Below are 6,624 nucleotides of genomic sequence, written 5' to 3'. Positions count from 1 at the left end.
CACAATTCTGCATAGGGTTATATGTGCCTAAGCTCCATGATTTCAGTGGGTTCTAAGAGTGCATAAATGTGCATTGGATTGTGGTTTCTGTCTGATAAAAACATTTTGAGTTTTTCTTTCTACTACTGCTGCTCTTCATAAGATTTTGCAAGAAGTAAGTTAAATGTTGTGGCATTTGGATACGTTTTTACAATTCAACCTATTAATCTTTACTCAGGAGAAAAACGTGAATATTGAATCTGTGGAGGCCATGCTATGCATGTGTACATGGAAGCAAGTCCGACCAATTTTGATGGTGGAATACTTAAGGTATTTTGCTTTGTGTTCAGTGGGATTTGCATCCAAATAAACATTCATTGGATTGCAGCTTTTACGGCCCAATTCCAATAATGGCTTCTCAGGAATATGCTTCATTGATTTCAATAGGCCTTACTACTTAAATAAATTTAGGATTGCAGCCATAGTGGGACAAGGGCAGCACATAGTTGTAGCAGCAGAAACATCCATGCTTCTCTGGTATGCAAAATAGCTGTCTAAAAATCTGTTTCTATCCCTCACGAAGTAGTGAACTTGAAAATGTAATGGTAGCACATGTGCCCTTATTTAAGGAAAATGCCTTATTTCTTAAGACCGAGAAAAACTGAAGAACTCTCTGTATTCATATGGACTCCCTCTTTTGCTCAGATGTTAGGCTGAGGAGCTGCTCTGGTTCCCCTGCCTTTGGAAGTTAGGGGACAGGGTCTTCTCTGTTCTACCGCTGAAGCACTGCAGCATTCCCCCTTGTACATGTATGGCATCTATTAGACAGAGCAACATCCAAAGTCTTGTCAGATAGGTGTGGCCAGGGTTGGGGGCAGCATCTCTTCCCCCCGCTCCAAGTCCATCTTTTTTTTTTTTTTTTTTAAATCTCTTGCATTGACTCCAATGAGATGAAAATTACTGGGGCTGGTGTAGTTTTGGACACTCCCCCCCCCCCCCGGAGGGGGAGTATCGGGAAGAAGGGGGCTTAGGATCTTCTAGTTCCTTGCCTTTCCTGACATACTCTATTTTGGCCCCCGCAACCTGTGCAACATCTACACCCATGGGATCCCTTAATATAAACACCAGGTAAAATATATATAATTTATTTGAGCTTTAAGAGGCATTTAACTGTGGATAGCTTTTAGTAGTGCTGATTTCTGTCCATTTATGTTGGGTCATTTTAATTAGACCTAAGGCAAACTAGATGTGATGTGAGAGATCGATGAATCAGATCTCCCCCCCCCCCTTTTGTTTCCTTTTTAAAAGGAGCAGAGCAGCCACAAGAAGCTGGGAATTCAAATCAGGACCATGATTGCTAGATGGTGTTTTAAACTTTCCACCAATCCATTTTTCTGGTCGAAATCTACCCCGCCCCCCATCGCTGCCATTTCTCCACAGGGTAAAGCATACCATGGGGTTGACTTCAGCTGGGAAAATGGCACAGGTGAAAACCATCCCACAGCACTGTAATCCTGATCTGAATCAGGCCTTGCCCCGAGGCAGCTGGATCTCTCTCTTCACTCCACCCTCAAATGTAGGTGATGGTTATTTTATTATTTATCTGTATTTTATATTTTTATTTGTTTTATTTTTTAATGTATGGAATAAGGCAACATCAATATCCTTCAGTAGAAAGAAGGCGTAGAAATATTCCAAATAAAATAAATAAAATAAAATAAATAAAATTTAAGCATATATATTCAGTGTTCTCTGAAGAGATCAGGATCATGGTTACTGAGGGATTGGTAAATACAGGTAAGGGCAATTTTTGACCTATTGAATGTATCCAGAAGATAAGAGCTGGGGTGTACTAAGGCTGCAATCCTAAAGATGCTTACTAGAAAGTAAGCCCAACGAAACGTAAGGGGACCCTCTTTTGAATAAATATGCTGATAATTGTGTTACATATTATTATTATTAATAATAAACCTGGATGAATTCTGCTGCTCTTTTACAAGCCAGTCCTACACATACATACTGGAAAGTATGGTTTCAGTGAGAGCAAAATTCAAGGCAAATTTGAAGAGACCTGCAAAGCATTTAGGGAAATGAAAAGGATCTCAGTATGATTAGCAAAAATGGTCAAGCTTTCCAATCTCAGTATAATTTTTAAAAGCCATTTCCAAGTAAATAAACTAAGGGTCAGGTGTGAAAAGTACTTTATAACGTTTATGAAGCCTAATCCTATGCTTAGGGTTGCAAGTGTGAGGACATTTTTACTTACGTTAATTAAAAATAAATTGAGTCTCCCCCTCACTCTGCGTGTGCTCATGCAAATGTTTTTTTAATACTTGTCAGAAAGTGGTAGGAAGCCATTTCAAAGTTATTCAGGCTAATATAAGTATTTCATTGGCATTGCAAATAGGAGAAATGCAAAAAAAAAAAAAACGGACTTAAGTCTCATGAGTGAAAACAACCCTAATCATCCCCCCATATTCACAACAAAATTGTATGGCCCGCTTCCCATGTTATCTGGGATCAAAGACACATTTAATATTTCCTGTGCACCTTGAGAGGAGCAGCGGTCAGTCCTGCTGCATGCACCTGTGTGATACCTACAATGATCCCTGCAGGATTGTGGCACACAGACGCACTATATGTGCCCATTAAACTGTTTGTTAAAATATGTTAAGGTAATGACATAGCAGCGAAGCCACTCTTTCAGCAGGGTCTTTAAAACCAGAATCGGTAGTCTAACACAAGGGCTATTAGCAAAAACTGAACAACCTAAAACACGGAAAACTAAGAAAAATATGTACCCCTTATTATCCCCCCCCCAAATATATAAGAAAGGAGGGGAAACTTAACACATTAAAAGTGCGGAGAAATCACGATTTCAGGTATTAAAGGCCCCAAAAAGTGACTTGGGAGAGGGGCCTCGCTTCCTTTTGCTCGCCTCGATTCAAAAAAACCTTTCCTTCCCCTCTCCTCCGCGCTCCTCGCCCGTGGCTTCCTTCTCCATTCAGGACCTGTGGGCTTGGAAAAGAGCTGCACCTGCTTTAGATGGATTATGGTAGAACTGGAAGTAACTCTCTCTCTCTCTCTCTCTTTCCCCCCTCCCCTCCCTTCCCAGCTCTCAAGTCACATCTCCAGTACAGACACAACCCCTGTGATTAGAGGCTGATCTCCACATCTGAATGGGACAGAGAGAGGAGGGACCCGAGACATAGATTGACTCCCCCCTCCCCCCCCGCCCGCCTCTGAGACTTCCATTGAGGAAAACGGAACAGGAGAAAGGGGTGAAGGAAGAAGAAACAGGACCCCCCCCCCAATACAATAAGAGAAGAAAGCGGCAAAGCCTTTGGCAGGAGAAAAGTATGATCATGCCTGAACTGTGTTAGTGCTTTCTCTTCTCTCTCTCTGTCGGCTTGCTTCTCCCTCTCTTTCTCTCTCTCTTTCTCTGTCTCTCTCTCTTTGTCTCCGAGGTGTTTAACTTTGGGGGAACCTCGGGCTGCTGGGAGCTGGAGGCATTTCTGCTCCGCAAGGGACGAAGCTGGACGAGGCGGCGGCAACGGCGGTAGCAGCGGCGGCGGCGGCGGCAGCAGCAGCAGCAAAGAGGCAGCCACATGCTCCAAGTGGGGGGTGTTAAAAGTTGAGACCCGATTCCAGGCGCTGTAGATCGAAACAGGTTGGTGGGATCTTTTAACAGTGGCAGCAGCCGCAGCAGCAACAACAACAACCCTCCCCTCCCCCCTCCTCTTAAACTTTCTAGTTTAGTTTTTAATCCATACAGTAGTTCCTTCCTCTTTCTCTCTACACCCCCCTAAGCCGCGCGCACTCTTCTGCTTTAAAGATATATATATACCTTGCATATTGAATATTTGAGACCAGGAACGACTTAAAGTTGATAAACTGGCCGGTCTGTTGCGCCTGCCCCCCAGGTGTTTTGGAAAAAGCAGGTGTGTGGAGGAGGCTGAGATTTATGCTTTGTTGATTCCCTCCCTTCTCCCTCACCCCCCTTTCCCGCATCCTTCCTTACTCTCTTTCTCCCTTTGAGATTGCAACCTCAAGGATGTTAGGGTGTGTATGTGGAATATATATATATATATATATATATATATATATATATATATATATAGAAAAACTACTTGGCGAAGGCAGCCTCCTCTCAGTTTAATTTATCTGTGCCTTTTAGTAAAGGAGACGCGTGAAAGTTCGGGGTACCCGGAAAACGGAGCACTCCAGACAAAGAGAGGTGCTGGTGGAAATAACTTTTCAGCTGGGATTTACAGAGGGTGGCATGGAAACCAAAGGAATCGGATATATGAGGCTACTTGGGGTGTTGGAAAGCTTTCCTCTTTGTTCATGGGGGGAGCTGTGAGGATGGGAGGCAGGGATAAGAGGTTCTTGCTTATAGGGAAAAATGAAGGAAGGAGCAGGCAGTGAGTGGGTTTTTTTTTTTTTTTTTTTTTTTTTGTTCCTCTGTTTTGTGAATGTGAAGAGGGGTGGGGAGTAGATGTTGCAAAACCGCTTTGGGGTTTCTGCAGATCAATCAGTCCTGTAAGTGTGTCTTTGAATTACAATTTATTGTGATTGACAGGATGGATAGGCTCAAAGGCACTCACATTTATGGTCTTCTTGAGTACACATTTAGAGTGGGGGTGAGATCCTGAATTGGGACAGCAGAATTTCTTGTCTTCTCCACTCTGAAATAACTTTTTCCTGGCAAACAAGTTGGCAACGGATAGGAAAGTTTTTTGTCTAGCGAAAAGATCGGCTCTCTGGCTTAGGTCTATTCTTTAGGGTAATAAAACTTTGAGGTGGTAGAGATGCTAGAAAAATATTTTATAAATCCTGAATTCCCCTTATTTCTTACTGGTTTTTATACGGTGGCTGAAATTTAAATTTGCTTTATTCTAAATAACAAGACAAAAAAAAACTTTTAATGGCTCTTTAAATTATTATTTCCTGCTGGAAAGGTAGCAATAAATATACTCTGTTGTTACAGTAGTTCACTTCATCATCTACATTCTTAAATGAGCTTGATCTTCCTTGTTTTATATATTTCTTAAATGCACAAAACGTATTTATTGCTGTCAGGTAATGTTTTTGGCCCAATCAGTCTTTCAGTCTGTCTCCTCAGCTTCTTGTCGGTTTGTCTTCTACTCCCACCTTTAAATGCCACCTCTGAATTAGAAATGTTTCTAATATCCCTTAGAGCAGCAAACTTGAACTAAAATTAGCAAAGAAATGATCGTATACATTGTTCACTATAATACAATGTGATGCCATCCCAGTGCTCCCTAAAAAGAGGGGGGAGGGAAACCTATATAAATTTTTATATAACCTATATAAAAGTGGGAAAGGTGCAAATATATATAATTTAAATGCCATTGTGATTGAAACTTGAAAGGGGAAAATTTATATTCAGACTTAGGAGCTTAGAAGTGATGTTCTCGGTTTATCTGTATAGGTTTCTCCTAACTGAGAGAACTTTATAAAAGCACAAATCTTAAAAAACAACCTAAAACATCAACATATTTTTTTTAAAAAGCAGCTCAATAGATATTTTCCTGTGATTGTGAGTTGGGACTGGGTCTTCTAGTAGGCGTATCATAGTTTTGTGAGCATTAGTCGGTCATTAAGAGAAAGGGAGCAAATTCATTACCAGCCTTTCTTGGGCAGCTGAGAAGTTTCAAGTAAAATTTATTTTAAAACTTGTAGTTGACATGGGTCTGTGAAGATAATGCTCCATTTCTATCATCATTTTCATCACCATTGACACACAGCAGAATAATTAATAAAGTTACGGATCTTGGTTGTTTTATAAATTTTCATAAGTGATAAAGTTCTGAATGCTACGTAACGCAGATGAGTTCAAATATGGGGGGAGTGTTAAAAATGGTTTTATTTTGGCAGACCATTTTTTGGGTATGTGATCTGAAACAAAAACTCCCATTGAATTTGGTATTTAAAAAATGAAATCATTTAATCATCTCTCCTCAAGTTCAAAATAAACTTCGAATGGATGAGAATAGGTATACTAATTCATTAGAGACACTTAGACTCTAAAAGATCTTTTGAAGCGCAGTATTACAAGGAATGCATTTGACAAACTCATAGTGAGATTTGTCTCTTCTTAATTTAGCCCTAAGGAATTTCACTACAGATCCCATTCCAGGGTCCATTGCTGACTTCAATCAAGTGCTCAGTCCGAAATAGTGTTTCTTTGGAGACAAAAATTTACTCCAGTTTTTAGCAATGGCTTATAACTTCAGTTTAATGCTTTCAGAAAAGCTGTGGGGTGTACAATAAAAAAGAATTATTACATTGTGTTAAAAGGTGGGTATAATCAACAACAGAAATAGTATAGTATTCTACAGATATATTACTACATGTTAAAACATTTACACAAGAAGGGGCTTGTGTTGCTCACAGGCCATTTTCTGTCAAATTGTCACAGTGTGTTACTTCCTTAGGCACTGGGCCCTGTGAGTTGTGTATGCTGCCTGCAGTAGCATCCAGGATCCTAAACCATTTTTACACCTATTTAACATTTCTTAATTTCTGTTAATTGTACTTTAAACTGAGAGCATATATTGCAGGTGAGTGATGCTCGTATAACATGATTTAAAATATTTAACCCCCTTCCCCTCTCAAGTT

General features: G+C 40.3%; 1 protein-coding gene across 4 annotated transcripts in view; it reads left to right on the top strand.

Moving 5' to 3' along the window:
• The first annotated feature begins 3,099 nt into the window (after positions 1-3,099).
• Positions 3,100-6,624, top strand: part of FOXP4 (forkhead box P4) — a 153,420-nt gene continuing 149,895 nt past the window's right edge. For 2 of the 4 annotated variants that reach the window (XM_083445733.1, XM_083445730.1), the window contains exon 1: positions 3,100-3,649. The gene's annotated coding sequence lies outside the window, so the exon portion shown is untranslated. The remainder of the gene's footprint in view (positions 3,650-6,624) is intronic. The other 2 variants (XM_083445729.1, XM_083445734.1) reach the window with 2 other exon arrangements.

This window comes from Podarcis tiliguerta (assembly GCF_965153285.1).
Source record: "Podarcis tiliguerta genome assembly, chromosome: 6".
In the NCBI taxonomy this organism is placed as follows: Eukaryota; Metazoa; Chordata; class Lepidosauria; order Squamata; family Lacertidae; genus Podarcis; species Podarcis tiliguerta.
Note: the sequence above shows the minus strand (reverse complement) of the source record. Positions and strands in the feature narration are given on the sequence as shown.